The sequence below is a fragment of the Pungitius pungitius genome, chromosome 1 (genome assembly GCF_949316345.1).
Source record: "Pungitius pungitius chromosome 1, fPunPun2.1, whole genome shotgun sequence".
Classification (NCBI taxonomy): domain Eukaryota; kingdom Metazoa; phylum Chordata; class Actinopteri; order Perciformes; family Gasterosteidae; genus Pungitius; species Pungitius pungitius.
In genome coordinates, this window is record NC_084900.1 from 31,055,838 (window position 1) to 31,073,567 (window position 17,730).

Consider the following 17,730-nt stretch of genomic DNA (forward strand, 5'->3'; position numbering starts at 1 on the left):
CAAGCTATCAAAAAGATTTTAGTCATTTTTAATTGCATTGTCATAAGTTATCGTAATGAGTACCATAGCTTTTTAAGAATTACTGGATGTTCTTAGAGTGAATCATCAGGCCGATCATTTTGACGGATGGTTGATTCAGTTTAGGACGGTGAGAAGGACAGACAGTATGAGCTTAATTATGTATTTTTTTCTTTGTGTGAAAAAACAGCAGTTAATCATGAAGGATAGGTCTAAGAGTGTGTTAGTAACTGTCAGTGTGCGTAGATCGAAGACATTGATCGGAGCAGCTATCTCACCTCGCTGCACGTCAGCTGCCTGTCAAATGGAGACGGAGCGCGTCGCGTTGAATGAACGAGAGACCATTTTAAACGCACACAGTCCGATCCGCACGCACGTAAACCCTCAAGAGACAGAAGGATGTCGGCTCACGCACACCTCCTGCAGCTGTTTGTATCATTCCACTCTCAAGTCATTTCTCACGTGTAACTATAGTCTATGAAGAAACGTAGAACACCGCGGGTTTACCGCCTGTGAATTCATATTGTGTAAAACCATCAAAAAAATATGTGGTTGTTGCCTTTGTCTTTGTTCCCCATCGGCCTCATCCCCACCTTGCTGACATCTCATCCTCAGCCCTCAGGTCTCCTCTCGCCGCAGCTGCCATGCGTGGCGCTCAACGCTTCATGCCAACATTTGTCCTTCACGTGTTGCCAATCTGAGCGCAGCAACCTTGAGACGGGCTGAATGTTTACCCGTCCACTGACAGCCACAGGACTCGATGCCCTTTTTCCTCCCTCTCACAAAACATGCCCAACACAAACCGACGAGCATCTGTCTGCCTTCTCCCTCTCAACTTGGGGGCTGTTCTAAAACCCTGAGGGTGGTAGGTGAGGTGTCAGCAGGGATCTGATAGTGCTGAGGTGGTCCAAATGAATGATTCTCCTCTCACTGCATTCAACTTGAAAATCCTTCCGTGTCTTGTCCTTGCATCTATGGCAGATGACCATTTAGTCTCCAGCAGTGCCTCCCCTATGTCATCATGAAATTAAAAAAAATATTTATAAAAAAAAAAAAAAAATTTCCCCCACTGATCTGTAATAGAAGTGTAATTATTAGATTCCAATCAATGCCGTCATTATTATGGGCAACATCACTGGATTTGTGTATTTTCCTGTGCAAATACGGGGAGGCAGCAGCGACGAGTGGCGCCGAACACATGGATTGCGCAATCCCTCATAAACCCGGTTGAGCGGCTCGTGTTTTTGCTCAATTTGAGCAAGTGTAATTATTGTCTCTATATGGCTCCAATGTAATGTTTGTACAGTTTTATCACATGTCCTCACACCCCATAGCCTGGGTGCTGTATTTCACGTATGTTAGTCTTGTTAATCTGACATAACGCCGCAGTGAATACGCGGTAAGGGAGGCAGCCGGACTGTGCGCCTCCCTTCCTGCTTTTCACTGATGGAGGCTGAGCCAGTACCTCCATCTCCCTGAAGGGGGCGTGTTTGTTTGCTGTTGTTTTTCTTCACGTATTACAGACTGATGGCATAGTTAGCATGTGCTAGCTAAAACACTCAAGTAGCGAACGTCAAGTGCACATCATCAGTCCATTAAGACTGAAAACATACAGTCTGAATCGGGCCGTCCAAAGACGAGCAATAATGTCTAATAAGACAAAGACACGGAACTAAAAGAAGATAAAGAGGACTTTTACACCAAATTATTACATTACATTACAATTATTACATTATGACTCAATTCAGTACACCCTGTGACTCACTCACGCTTGAGTTCATCTACCCGTATTATAAAAGAATACATGATATGGGATATGAAACAAGTAGTCAATGTGCAAGCAGTCAGTTGAATGGTGAATTTATGCTACTTAGTTGAATTAGTGAATCTGACTTTGAAAGAGTCGGTGCCTCACCAAACACCAACCTCACTGCACGTCACTGGTCTCAAGGCCACGGACTTAAATGCATTAGAATTTCCTTTTTTTTTATACTTTTGAGTCATTTGTGCCAGTATGGCATAACTTTAAACTTAAAATACTGCAGTTGAACTGGAGGACCTTTTGAAAATAAGTTTTAAAAACATCAATTATTTCTAATTATCATTCTTGCTGGTCCATTATTGGCCGGGTTGGCTGTAGCTGCAGGCACGGTCTGTTAGGCCCCGCAGAGGATGTTACACCCGGGGAACAGGGAGGTAGCGTGTCAGGTGAACTCAGATATGCTGCCGCTGTAAGTTTTAATGAAGAGGTAATCATGCGGAAATTACAGATGAGTAATTACTGATTAATAACTACATGTTTTACAAGGAGGTCAGAGATTGGTGAGGCTACAGTGGATCACTCAGATGAACTGCTTTGAAAAAAAAAAAAAATAAAGCCCAGCCGGCCCAGTGTGCAATGACTTGTGTTAGATAAATGGGCTCATAACTTCCCAAAAGTTCCTTCCTTTTTTCTCCAACCCGCCTCACCCCGTTTCTTCATTTGTATGCAAAGTCCAATTCCTTAGGCTCCCTTTCCTTCTCTTTAATTTTCAGCCATCTTTTTTTAATCAATTTTCTTTTATCTCGGGGAAGTTATTTTAATACTCCTACATCTTATTTCATTCTCAGCAAGACTGTGTGGGGATATCAATTATTCAATGGAGAGGGAGCTGAGGAATATGTTAATATTGATTAAGCTTTCGCCACACCTAAGGAGATTACACTCTCTTATCACTATGCTAGAGTGCTGCATTAGCCGGGCAAATTAAAGGACACATAGATACACTGTGTTAGATATACAGGGATGTAAGAACATTTGTGTGCCTTCCATGTTCGGATCACAGATCAAAAGCTTTTATGTATTAACGCTACACAACGAGCAATAAAAAGAAGACATGTCCTGAATTTGTAACGACTGATACAATACTTTGAACCTTAACCCCTTAATTGCATCATAAACGTAGATTTGCAGATTAGCCTTGGGGGCCAGGAAAAGTTAAATACATTGTACCAGGCTAAATGAGAGAGTTAGAAACAAGGTGGGCGTCCAGAACCATCCTGGCTTACGGTGCATTGTGTTGTTTTCTCCCTACCATTGTGGTGTTGGTGTCCTGGCTGCTGTTTCATTGCCACGGGCTACAGCATTGGTTTTGGGCAGCGATACCGCAGATACTGTGGCATTTGTATCCCATTTCCCCAGAGTCCTGCAGGGCAGCCAGGAGCTGTGTATCTGTCAGGGTGCAAAGCAGCCAGTCAGTGGGCAAAAGGGAAACGGGAATGGAACAGAGGTGGGCGTTAAGGGGACAGCATGTCATTGTGTGTTCCAACAGGGCTGTGAGATATGCAAGTGTTTAACCTACGGCTTTACAAGTCAAAAGCTGTTTGTGATTTTTTATGAGCAGGCATTCGGGTTTCCATCATCGCCGACGTACAATGTGCTCGCACAGCACACACACGTTCCAACATGAATGTAAATACGTCTACCCTCCAGCATGTTGCATCAACCCCTTCTGCCGAACCTTATTCCCACTCACTCCCCCTATTCTCTGAACAGATTTGCTCAGCCTGCACCATTTTATTTATTTAGCCAAACATGTGCTCTCGGTTCAGGCCTCTTTCATTTGTTCTCTCTCCCTTGACCACGCACACTCTTGTAATACACACACGCACACACACCTTGTGCGTAGTAGGATATCAGACTGCTCCGCTGCAGTGTGCATCCCCTTCCAGTGGGTTCCTCCAACCATCAGTCTGCTTCGTCAAATGAATGCGGGTGCATGTGTGTCTTCACGTGTCTGTGTGTGTGCGCTGAATGGAGAAGCACCTGTTTCTCCCCCTGAGAGTCTAGTGAGTTATTACACTAGACGTGAGAGATTTGCGCTTTGATAGCAATTCTGGAATGATCCTGAAATTATCGTGGAGACCATCAGTCTGCTTGTTGTGTTTCACCAGCCTGTCTGCAGACTGGTTTTGTTGTTTCTCCTCAAAGGACATGAGAGAGACAGATAAGTAAAGATTGAGACAGGGGGAAGGAGAGGGAAGGAGAACCCCCTGCTCTTCATTAATTCTCTGTTTGCCAGTCAGAGCATGCTCTTTCCTATGAGATTAGACTGATAAAATGCATGTGTGAATCCACACACACTCTTCTCTGTGCATGCATGCAAATATGTGTGTGTGTGTGTGTGTGTGTGTGCCTGTGTCTGGGTATACACACTCACGCCCTCCCTTGTGAGATTAGGCTGATTTGTCAGTGATGCAGGAGTTCATCCATGATTAATAGCCCAGCGTGCTGGAAACAATGTTGTTCTGTATTAGCTACCTGTGGGATGCCCCCATACAGCGTCCTGTGTATTTCGGCGTATGAGTGTGAAACAGCGTGCATTTCAATCCAGACATCTTATTTCAGGCGCATTGACGTTGTTTGTACAAAGGTGGTTTGTGTTGTTTTGTGCACAGGCTTGCTCCTGGGTATTATTCAGCTATGAATTACACAATCTAGTTATGAGACTGTGGCCATCAAAACACATGCTCATATCATGTTTCAGTAAATTAGTTGTTTCATTTGTTTCCTGCTGAGTTCCCTAGATTAACATTTTACGAAAAATACGATTCCTTATTTTTTTTCAAACTCAGACTTATTGGCCATGGCTCATTTTGTGTAAATCTCACCGGCCACTTTATTAGGTACACCTGTCCAACTGCTCGTTAACACTTAATTTCTAAGCAGCCAATCACATGGCGGCAACTCAGTGCATTTAGGCATGTAGACATTGTCAAGACAATCTCCTGCAGTTCAAACCGAGCATCAGTATGGGGAAGAAAGGTGATTTGAGTGACTTTGAACGTGGCATGATTGTTGGTGCCAGAAGGGCTGGTCTGAGTATTTCAGAAACTGCTAATCTACTGGGATTTTCACGCACAACCATCTCTAGGGTTTACAGAGAATGGTCCGAAAAAGAAAAAACATCCAGTGAGCGGCAGTTCTGTGGGCGGAAATGCCTTGTTGATGCCAGAGGTCAGAGGAGAATGGCCAGACTGGTTCGAGCTGATAGAAGGGCAACAGTGACTCAAATAACCACCCGTTACAACCAAGGTGGGCATAAGAGCATCTCTGAACGCACAGTACGTCGAACTTTGAGGCAGATGGGCTACAGCAGCAGAAGACCACACCGGGTGCCACTCCTTTCAGCTAAGAACAGGAAACTGAGGCTACAATTTGCACAAGCTCATCGAAATTGGACAATAGAAGATTGGAAAAACGTTGCCTGGTCTGATGAGTCTCGATTTCTGCTGCGACATTCGGATGGTAGGGTCAGAATTTGGCGTCTACAACATGAAAGCATGGATCCATCCTGCCTTGTATCAACGGTTCAGGCTGGTGGTGGTGGTGTCATGGTGTGGGGAATATTTTCTTGGCACTCTTTGGGCCCCTTGGTACCAATTGAGCATCGTTGCAACGTCACAGCCTACCTGAGTATTGTTGCTGACCATGTCCATCCCTTTATGACCACAGTGTACCCAACTTCTGATGGCTACTTTCAGCAGGATAAAGCGCCATGTCATAAAGCTGGAATCATCTCAGACTGGTTTCTTGAACATGACAATGAGTTCGCTGTACTCAAATGGCCTCCACAATCACCAGATCTCAATCCAATAGAGCATCTTTGGGATGTGGTGGAACGGGAGATTCGCATCATGGATGTGCAGCCGACAAATCTGTGGCAACTGTGTGATGCCATCATGTCAATATGGACCAAACTCCCTGAGGAATGCTTCCAGCACCTTGTTGAATCTATGCCACGAAGAATTGAGGCAGTTCTGAAGGCAAAAGGGGGTCCAACCCGTTACTAGCATGGGGTACCTAATAAAGTGGCCGGTGAGTGTATATATATGACCAGATGGTCATCGCCTGTGATTGTCTGACATGTCCATGATTGTTTACTCCTGTGTCCAATCACCTGAACCTCCCCTGTGTATTTAAGGCCTGTGTGTCTCTCGTCTCTTGCCGTGTCGTTGTAGTCTGTACACGTCTGTGGAGCTTAAAGTCGGTAGGCTTCAGGTCAAGTCAGGTCATGTGCTTGATCTTGTGTCTTGTTAGTTCCTGATCCCCGTCTCGTCTGTGTTTTTCCTCCCTTCGGCTTTTTGAGTTTGAGTTTTGACTATTAAAAGTCTTTTTGTGGTTAGTGTAGATTCTGCATCAGAGTCCTCCTTCCTGCCTCGGCCTACCCCGTCGTGACACCGGGGCAAACAAAAGTGTGGAAATTGTAGGCCCCGTGTACCTTCAGTCTTACAGGTCTACACTGGGAGACCTGATTGACGACACCCTGAGAAAAGTTGTCGTGGACACGGCTCAGGGACTCTGTGGACACGACGTCGCATGCAACAATTTCTTGGTACGAGCTGGGACCGGAGCTTCCACAGAGTATGGTGACCACGGTGGGAACGACGAGGAAAAACAGGCCTGAGATCCACCAATATTAACTATATTTGCTGTTTATATTGCTTCTAATTGGGATCTGTTGAGTATTTTAACATAAGATTGTTGGACTTCGTTGACTTAAAAAGCTCAAAATACAGCAGGTCCAACAGACCAACACCGGCTGAGTAACATGAACATCGTATAAGTAAAAGCAGAGAGATCCTCGGACTTCCAATGTGGATTTCTTCAGCGTGATTAATGTGCATGGCCTGAGTATCTTGGCAGGTTTGCTGTGGTGCCAAATTCTTTCCATTTAGTAGTAATGTGCGCAGTTTGATAGATTTCACACAGATGGACTTCATTTAACTAATTATTAGATACCTGAAGGACAGTGGTCAAACAGGATATTATTTTGAGGGTTTTATAGCTGGAGATGAATAAATAATTATTACAATTATCAAACATAAATCCCCATTAATTCCAGGTTGTAATGCAACACCAATAGAGAGATGCTTTAGCAAGGCACTATATAATATCATACATAGATATGTACTGTCTTCATGCACCTTCCGCCAAGACAATTTCCATGTATGTACAACATACTATGTCAATAAACGTTTCCTGATTCCTGATAAGTCACACTGAAATTCTACAAGCTGTTGGCCTCATCATAAAAACAGTCCAATTCATAAAGATTAGCACTAACAACTGCACACAGTTACAGTGAAGCCCATTTATGTGGCGTAACACTCAGATGATTGTAATCTGGGTACAAGTAGCAAGAGGCAAGGACAGGTGTCATGAAAAATGAATAAATAAAGCTTCCTAAAATTATTGGAAAGAAAGAAAAATAATCTCATTATATAAACAAATTCCCTCTTCCTCCCTTCCAAAATCCTGGGATTGCATTTTGTCCTTTTCCTCCCTTTTAATTGCCTTTGGGAGGTTTCGATTGGCATGGCACTCTGGCAAGCCCCTCATGACAAGACCTCTGACTCAGGCCGGCTCTCACACCTCACAAACCCACGCGTCAGCCTCAAGCCCATTTATTCCTTGCCACGTCCATAATTACAATCGGACTCAAAGAGGGCAAATCTTTATTGGCGTGCATGGCCTGTAATATTCTTAGGTAAAGTCTTTTGAAAATATGACCAGATAAGTCACAGTTACAAATGATGTAAAAAATGACAGTAATCAGCCTCTTATCGTTTAGTTTTAAAAGCCAGTGTTTTGGAGCACACAACTCAGATGTTCTACAGATATTAAAAATGTCCAAAAGAAAATGTGTGTACTGCACTAGGTGTAACATTCTAGATCAGTGGTTCTCAACTGGTCTGGCTCCAGGACCCACCATCACCCCGTAATGACAAGCCGCGACCCAAATCGAGGAACATTCTCAACATCTCAAATGTATTCAAAATCCAGTTCATAAGCTGAATTTCATATTCAGGATGTTTAAATAGCCTAAAATCAGAATGGTTTGACCCAACCTGGCACACGCTGCTGAAAACATGGACTGACGAGCCGGCAAAGAAAACGACACTCATTAAAAAAGTAAATCACATAAATAAAATCACAGGATGATTTTTTTTTTCTTCTAATTTTTATTTTCCCATGCAAAGGCCCAAATTTTAGACCCACCAGTTGAGAATCACTGTTCTAGATTATTTCTCAAAGAAAGCTGAATTAATTCAGTTGATTTTCAAACATACTTTTTGCTTGCTTCACTATTCCACTTTACAATGATATCACAACAAAGATAATTACAAGTGGAGTGATAAGGAAAAAACATTGTCTAAAAGATGGACAAAGTGCCCAATTGGATTTCCTAAGGCTTCACGTAAGACTTCTTAAAGAGGCACTATTTAACGGTTTGTTTTCTCCAGGGTGTGTGTGTGTGTGTGTGCATGAATGTGAGAGAACAACTAATAGAGACACCAACAGTGGATGGGATAACTATGGGAAGCAGGGTCTGTGAAGCCACAGAAGAGAGGATCAATAAGAAATGTACTTTGTAGAGACTGAGAGCCAAGAAACTCTGCAGCCAATTAAATGGAAAGATCACAGGGGAAGAAGCACAGGGAGAGAGAGAGAAGGAGAGAGAGACAGACACAGAGAGAGAGAGAGAGAGAGAGAGAGAGAGAGAGAGAGAGAGAGAGAGAGAGAGAGAGAGAGATTTTCATTACTTACAATGAACTGAGCCGAACACACCCAATTTCACCCTGTCCTTAATGTTTGGGATTTTGTGAACTAGGATCCTGAGGTCAAATAAAGTAGAAGTAATCTTTCATTAATCAGCTCAAGTGTGCTGTGAGGCACCAGGGGAGACGCTTTGAGTACATTGTCTTGCTCTTGTGGACAGGATGAGCAGGGGATCAAACTGCCAACCTTTAGCTTAACCATCAACCCTTTTTAATTAAATTCTTCATTCACTCTCCTTGAAGGTCACAGTGGATCTCATAATCAACTTTTTTTTTCTTTTGGTCTGCTCAACTTAAAATGCCATTTACATTGATTTTTTTGCATCTCACACAAACATGACGCACATACACTCCCACAAGAAAACATACGCTCTGCTGCCACAGCCAGCCGTGACGTCAGCCACCTTTCCTGAAGCACCTGCTTGACTAAAAGCCCTCCGTCACTCTCATCACGGGAGAGTATCTATCCAAATGACTAACTTCTCTCTCTTTAACTTCTGCTCCTTTCGGCAGACGCATCCATTTTTCAGAGCCGGCCATGAATATTTCAGGGCTGAGTGACAGATCCAGTGGAGAATGAAAAGAGAGAAGGAATAGGAGGGGGGAGGGGGTGGGGGGGACTGGGGGGTGAGGTGGGCGTCCAGGGGGAGGTATGGGTAATCACATTTGGTTTTGCAGATCTCATAAATGACTTAAGCCCTGCAGATTTCAATCAGACAACCTAAATCTTCGTCACCTTCATCGATTTCCATCTGCGATTGCTCTCGCTCTCTGCAGATTTCGCGGCCCTCCTGTCGGTAGGATATATTGCGTGTCTATGATGGACAAAAAAAAACTGGTTGCTGGGCCTATCTTCTACTGTGGCCCTGTGGGTACACAGGAATTGGGATAAGCGACATTCGAGCCGTCCAGAATATTTTATCTCATTTTATGGGATCAGCTATCCAAGTTTACAACAAGTAAAAACCTGCAATATTTAATCTAATCTCTCGCCCTATCTAAATGCAAATTATATAATATTTCTTAAGTATTTCCCACTTTGCGTTTGGAAGATTGGGTTCAAAGACAAAGATAACGTACCATTAACAATCGGAAAACAAGGTTAGCTATGAATATTATTTTCCAAAGTGGCAGGAAACATGTTGTTCACCATTATATTTTCTCTTTTTTTCCCCCTTGAATTGATTTTATTGCATTGCAGATATACAAGACGTAACAGGAAAATCATGTTCCCAAGGTAGGCAAGTGGGAAATCTGAGAAGTGGTAACCTGTAATGTTGAGCATTTACAAATAAAGTCAAGGAGATGAGAGTAATACCCCCTGCTTTCTTGGAAAGGGGTCTGATTGAGAAACAAAGAACTGATATGAAATCCATTTCCCTGGAAATAGAAGGAATGATCTCTTCCCCTTTGCGGATGAAGCCGTGTTTTCGGGGAAGGCAAATACAATTGTTGGCTTTTGTGCCATGGTTTGGGCACGTTTGTGAGTTTGTGAGTGCTACGTTGGGGCCTCGAGGAGTTAAATAGATATTCGGTCCTGCAGAAAGTTGATAAAACACAGTGAATCTAACCTACACAACCACGCAAACTCACCACTGTACATTTGAAAACTTTTTGCAGGTCATTAGTCACGTCTTTTGGCTGTGTGTTAACTGCAGCCACCGCCAGTGCTCCTTTACATCCATGTAAAAAACATGAAACTAAAGTGCCAATGACACAATCTGAACTAATACACGTATAGTTCCCTCAATGGTTGAATGCTCCTTTTGTCATGTGTGTCGGCGCAGTCAGATAACACAAAGGGTAAATCTTGACTCTCAAAGTAATTTATTCACTATTAGGACTTTGCTACGGCTGACCTTAAAATGGTTTATGACTTGACCTTCAGGGACAATTAAGAACTTGACATTTTTTTTTTTTACTCGATATTGTCTCTTGAACGGGTTTTAGAAAACTAAAAGCACACAAGGCACATGTCCAGACACCCACTGTCTGCTTAACAGTCAAAGCAGTAACAATACATTTAAAATGTGCCCATGATGAGTCATATTGTGATGCGATCAGCCAACAAAAATAAATGGGGCATGCTAGAAAAGCCTCTAACAGTTTATGATCTTGAGAGTATTTAGCTACTTGCCACCTTAACAAAGTTTTATCAACTGTAGTTTTAGCATTTCAATATGAAGTCAATATATAATAGGAAGATCTGTCAAGGCGAACGGACGAAACGGCACAAAACCGTCCAGAGATCGTATTTCTCCAGAAAAGATCTCTGGTGTCCTCAGAGCATCAAAACTATTGCTTGTCTTCAGTTCTTGTCAGAATTAACAATCTGAGTTAAAAAAAAAAATAGCTTACAAATCAAATTAAAAATCAGACGAAAGATTCTGAGTGTCATTTCACAGCTATAATATATAAAAGCATGTCAGGCTAAGCTTTGAGTGCCTCAATTTAGATAAGACAAAATTTAGGTGATTTTGATTCTCTAGTCAACTCATTTTAATAGAGTGCTTCTTCCAGTGCTAGATTTTAATTTGATTCCTGACTAGTAATTATAAGAATATCAGTTGGTAGAGAGAAAAAGAATCTGACATTTGAGCTTACTTTCTTTTTTATTGAAACCGTCCAATGTCTCTGAGAAGCTTATATTGGAAACTTTATCCAAGACTGTGTGTGTACCGTACACATACCGTATGGACATGAGCTTCCATAGTACACAGTTCAGATCTCTGATCAGTCTCCTGCCCTCAGTACAGGTAGTCCCACAGCTATGAAAGCAAAGCAATTCAACAAATTGCTTAGAATAAACAAACATGAGTAAATTGTAACTGTAATCCTTAAAGATAAGTCTTATTGAGTCGTAAGAAAAAAAAAATAGACGTTAGAGTGCAGAAGGTAACAATAGCAAAAGACAGCCAAGTGAAGGCGTGTCTGTATGTGCGTGCACGTGGGTGAATAAAGGGAACTGGATGCACCTTTGGAAGCAGCATCCTGAACACACCTGAGAAAGTTGCTCAGTGCATTCTGAGATATGGAATTACTCATCCATGAGCTCGTGGATTAAACGGTATCACGTTTCCTTCAACTCCTTTTCATATGAACGGCAGCATTAAAAAACAACTCGGAAAGTTGATTTGTCTGAAAAAATAGTGGTCGCTGAGTTACAGATGTCAAATTCCTAATGTAGTTCCATGGTAACAAATCTTTTGGAAATGAAACGGCAGCACATGACGAAACCAGAAGTTGTTAGGCCACAATCTAAAAAAACAAGTATTGACACTTAAATTGCTGTTAAAGGCATTTCCTTGAACAGCAATCTACAAAGAGACCAAATCAATGTAGATAACATCGACTGTGGCAAAGCTGTCGAGAATTAGCAGCGCTGTCTCCATGGTAACGGCTGAGGGGAGCCGGCAGTGGCTTTACTGACCAAAGCCCCGCCTTTGACATCATGCCCTATGTAGTTAACCCTTGATCTCAACAATACACACAGAGGCACACTCGGCTGTATCACCACACACATGCCCACGCACACATGTGAGACCGCGTGCACCTTCATGCTGTGCAGGCTGAGTTGAGCTGGAGTTGACTGTGAGCCATCATTAAGCCTCCTACATGCAGCATACAGCACGAGGATCCCCGCCAAGGGCCTGACTGCGGTTAACCGGGCTTTTCGCACTCAGCCTTACTACTCAAGAGGAAAGGGCAACAGAAAACTGCAGGAACTCATGCCAAAAACAAATGAAATGTGAAAAGATTCAGAGGATCCTCTTGTTAGTTGAAGTGCAATTGAAATGCACCCAGATATACGAATGTACTCACTGTTAACCTGCTTTGAAATGTCACTGAGGACTGACTCACTTTTACAAATTTATTAGCTGTGTTGGAATATTCAAACGTGCACAGCGGGAGTGCTTTTGTAGGCTGTATATGTCTCGGTGCATATTTTCTTCGCCAAAAATACTTTTATCCTGAGCTGCGCTGACTGAGGGATGAGAAAAGGTTACCTCCATCCTTTTGTCCTGGCTGAGCTTATTGGCTAAAATCAGCATTTAAATTCCAAGAAGATCAACATATATTAGCATCTGGTTAGGTGGATTGTATAGAGAAGGATCCCAGTTAATATGACAGGTGATACACGTTAACAGTAAGTAGTTCTGCAATGCTGTTGTGGTATCTGATCAGAAGTCCAGAGTGATAATTAAATTGATACGCCTATATACCATTTATAATTTACTTAAAATAGGTGGGTACGTCCAGTGTTTGTCTGTTAAATAATAAATAAGAATTATGTGTTTTTTTTTGCTTCAGTCATCTACTAATTCATAACAACATCTAATAATGTGCAAAAGAGCCAGGCAGAGAACAGATTGTGTTTTCCTATTAATCAGATTTCCTTGCTGTCTTCCAGCTGTCGCCGTGTTCAAGGGTTGTTGTTGAACATTGGCCTTCCATGTGCCGTAATTCATTGACTTTATAGAGAAATGTTTCAGTCTTGGAAATCATCATTAGTTTCTGCTATTCAACAATTGTTTTTATAAACAGGTCTTAGAAATGCTAAGGAGTGATATTGGGGGTTCAAATGGTTGGTGAGAAGCTCAGACGGTTATATAGAAAACAACAATCGTTCCCCCGTATTATACATTAAATAACACAACTGTTCAGTGAGTCTGAACTTCCACCTTTTCTCTCGTTAAAATGTCTTCTTTAACAGCATAGGAGCCCCCCTTCCTACCTCTCTTCTTCCCCCTCTCACTCTATTTATACAAAATTTATAAAAAAATGTAGTCGAACTCCATCTAACCGTCAAGACTATTAGGTGTTAGATGGCCCATTAGTAATATGTCACTACTACAAGCTAGGGTGGCTTTTGCTGTACCGTACTGGGGGCATCGAAGGGACAGTGGGTTCCGACTGTGAGCTGCTGGGTAATTTAGCTGGATCCCAACTTGGGTAAAGAACAACGGTCCAGCAGCTCAACTTCCTCCGACTCCCGGCATCCACCAGGCACTCGGTGGAAATAGTGTATGAGCGGTAAAACTATCACAGGGAACACTTGTCCGTGTTAAATAGCAGTGATAGGATTATTCCTGTAGTGTCGTTTGGTACGTCACAGTACACAGAGTGATTCAACTGCAAGAGACCAAGCTAAATACAATAACATGTTGTCCTTATCTGGGTTTACAGTGTACAGAGAGGAGAGGAACTACGCACACAAGTTGGTCATACAAACTGGTGGAATAATGACCAAATAAATCAACAAGAAACTCAATTTAGACAGCTTTTTTCAGGATCTTTCTTACACATTAATCCACCTCATGCCCTTACTGTGAGATTGTTATAATCACAAAAACTCTGATCTAAATGCAGTGGAGAGACTTCTCGGCTTGGGGTTAAAAAACTTTTTAGACCACCTTACTACGCTCCCCATAAAATATTTAATTTGTGGGACCACACACACACACACACACACACACACAATGTCCATCACTGACAGTTTCACCACTACCAAGCAGTCCAGCCATCCAGGGAGGAGATCGGGTTGAACCTGAAACTTGAGAGAAAGTCTCTGGGCCGAATGGTGCAAATGTGGGGAAACAAAGTGGGTCATGAAGGATGCATCTGTTCCTGCTTAATTCTGAGAGGAGGAAAGCAAAAGCTTTAGTCTTTACAATGTTATGAACTATTAAGAGGGTAAAAAAAACAAAAATAACAACAATAAATGACATGAAATTAATTATTGTATGCCGGAATTAAATGTAAGCCAAATAGCTGAACACAAGACACATACACACACACACACACACACACACACACAGGAGGGAGAAAATTGTCTCTGGCTGGGTAATATTCAGCTGACAAGTTTATCGCTTGACCTCTAAGGATGGGCTTATAATTCTAGAAAGGAGTAAAGACAACCAAAATTCCCACAACGCCATCTTATTAAACCTGTAACTCAAAATCCTCATAAAAGCAGTGACCATCAGGTGGACAAAGAAACACACTTGCAAACATTCTCAGAGATATCACAGTAAACGTGCGTTGCAAGACTTATGGCACAATTAAAGGTTTAACACAAAAAAGGTGCATAAAGCTACATTTTGGTTCAGCATTACGGTGCTAAATAAAGCTGCTTTACCCAAGTGCAACAATCACGGAGCATTCAGTCTGTGTTTGTCTCTAGTGAGTCATGACAGTAGCCTCCCTAGTTTAATGCAAAAAATGTTAAGAATTGTTTTCCCCTTGTGTGCAGTCACAAAACCTCGAGCCAGCTGCACGTGTGCATTTCTTCAAGCCATCGGCATTGTTTCTGCAAGTCATCTGTTGGTCTTAGATAACCAACTCTCTATTGGGCCAGCATTTTAGCACCCTGTTATCAGCCACAACTCTGGGGGGGATTTGAAAAGGTCTCTTTCGCCATTAAAAAGATTTATTTCAACAAATGTGTCAGTCTTCCTTCCACCAGAGGCAAAAACCAGAAAACAGGAACAGGAATTGAGTTCTGGTCATCTCTGCACATTGTCTTTGATCGCAATGGAAATTTGCACAAGCTGGTACCTTGTAAGATAAAAAATGGGGAAAGGTATTTTGAAAATTGGAGCCGAAATGTAGGCTGAGTGATAGCTGACTATCAGGTTCAATTCATAACGAAGGCTTTGCAGTATTTCTGTATAAATATTTAAAAATGTGGAGGCGTAGTTGACGAAACAAAACACAGAAATAAGTGTCGTCATTTATTTAGAATACAAATTCTCTTTTGATTTAGAAAATAAAGATTTAAAAAAGAAATATTTGATGTCCAGTATGAAGCTATATAAATAATAAAGTCAGGACTTGTCTTCAAGCGTCTTGTGCTTTATCAATAATAATAATAATACATGTATAGATTTAAGTCAAAACTTTAAATGCTCTTGAGGCAGAAACTCAAACCCAATATTTCAAATATCTTTTATTTACTGTAGAAATTCAGAGGGGGTGTCTGTATACTGCTGCATAATATGTACAAGAGTCATGGCTCACAACCTGTCTGTCTGTCTGTTTGGTGTTGAATTCAGATTGTATGCATCCTATAACATATTATAAAAACAGATGGAGAAAAATAACACTGGAAAGTTCTTTAAGTTTTAAAACAATTGAAAACTGGGAATGAAATCAACGTCCAACTAAAACAATACACCAATAACGGACAGTGAATATAAGTAGTAAAAGGTTGCGGATACAAACCAAAATTTGAAGAGGTGGTGAACTGGTACTTTTTTCACTTCAAGCCAAGTTCATAACATACAGGGAAAGCATGTAGTTCTTTGGCCCTTTGGATCTAGCAAAAGGTCATGCAATGCAAACGCATTTAAATGCATTTGAATTGCTTTATTTTCCTAGATTTGATCAATTTTGATGCATGCTTAATTTCATTTGAAGGGGGAAAGTAGATGCCGTAACCAAAGCCTCCACGACGGCACATTGACTTAAATTGTAAAAGTGCTCTGTGTTATTACATAGGGACTAGCAGAGGTAAATGACCAGCGCCTCTGGCGCTGGGTACAGTCATGCTCCTCCACAGACAGGGACCAGGTTGTGCACCACTGAGTCACAGCTCTGGGAGACATATTAAGCGAAGCAGAGGGTAAAAGATGTACAGTGTGTGGGTGGTTTGTGGCAGACGGACCACATTGGACAGGAAGCATTCGAACAGCTTCTGTCCCTGACGCTGAGGGGAAAGAAAGGGAAACAAACTGCAGTGTACGATGACCTAACACTTTTTCCAGTTTCTTCCATCTGCTACAAAGGCTGCACATTATACTGTACAGTTCCCTACAACTGGAGAGACACTTGCACAAAGACACAGTGGATTAGAGCGTTTGCAATATCTTTGTGAATTTGGATGCATCTTCAGGAATGGCAATGCAGCTATTGGTCTCAGTGATCAAGAGAGGGGAAAGAAGAATGACTTCAAAACAAGTCAGACAGAAATATGTTACTGCAGAGCTGTCATATCTATCTAGGGTACATACGCAGATAACATAACATAAGCAGTGATTTCAGCCTTTTGATTTTGACCCTTAATGCAAAATAATATCCTTTGGTGACCCTTGATCACAAGCTGCGTGTCTATAATTAGTCATCAATTCAGTCATAGGGGGATTGTCCCTTTTTATTACGTAATTTAGCTGAGACTTTTATCCAAAGCGACTAACAATAAGTGCATTTAAAGGATACAAAAATTGCAATTTTACCATTCTCCTCACTGATTGCTTCCAAAGGATCTCTTTAGAGAAAAAGGTCTCCCAAATGCCTGTATTTAAAGTTAACATACAAGATGGATTAATTGAATAGTGCCTCATGAACACTAGCAAGAAGTGAAAAGTCTCCAAAGTCTGATTTAAATACTGCACCTTTGTGGGACGTTCCCTGGGGTGAATCACAATAATGTTTAATGTTTTTACCTTCACTTCATTTACCCAAAGTAGGTGGAGTTTTTTTATTATGAAAATCCATAAACTGGGTGAAGGAACTACATTAAAGCAACATTGAAGGTGTTTTGAAGTTCAAATATGGACGAACCGCTTTGCACGGGTTAGAAATGTCTTTTACTCTCAAGTGTTTGCGCACCATCAATATACTCTGAAGGTAGGCCGGATGTAGGATACAAACAACGGGAGGAATGTATAAAACAGAGCTGTGTACGGTGTTTCAGCTCGAAACGATGTCTTGGAGTTAATTGAGCGCTGCTTGTCTGTCTGAATGACTAAATTCAGGAAGCGTCATTAGCCACATCACCACTGACAGATGTGCATGAGTCGTTACATCTAAGTGACAGTTCAACCACACACAGCCTGAGTGTGAGAGCATGAAGAGGTTACTTTGTGTCTAAGCATGTTTAATTAAACCTCTGATATGTGTGTGTGCATTAGAGTGGAAAAATGTTCTCTCTTGTGCTTTCTTTGAGTTACTGCCAAATACTCGGCAGTGGTTGGCTTGGGATTAGGTGCTCCTGTTAGATCTCAATGCTTATAATCAATCACTTCATGCCACACATTATCATAAACAATACAATGCAAACAAATGGAAAGCAGGGATCTATAATATGCTATTAAACAACTGAAATAAATA

At 41.7% G+C, this 17,730-nt stretch overlaps 1 long non-coding RNA gene across 1 annotated transcript in view; it reads right to left on the reverse strand.

The window, feature by feature from the left end:
• Positions 1–816: 816 nt before the first annotated feature.
• Positions 817–17,730, reverse strand: part of LOC134132689 (uncharacterized) — a 28,360-nt gene continuing 11,446 nt past the window's right edge. Inside the window, exons 3-4 of the long non-coding RNA XR_009956871.1 lie at positions 3,093–3,229; positions 817–1,029 (exon numbers count right to left, since the gene is read on the reverse strand). This is a non-coding gene — a long non-coding RNA (uncharacterized LOC134132689). The remainder of the gene's footprint in view (positions 1,030–3,092; positions 3,230–17,730) is intronic.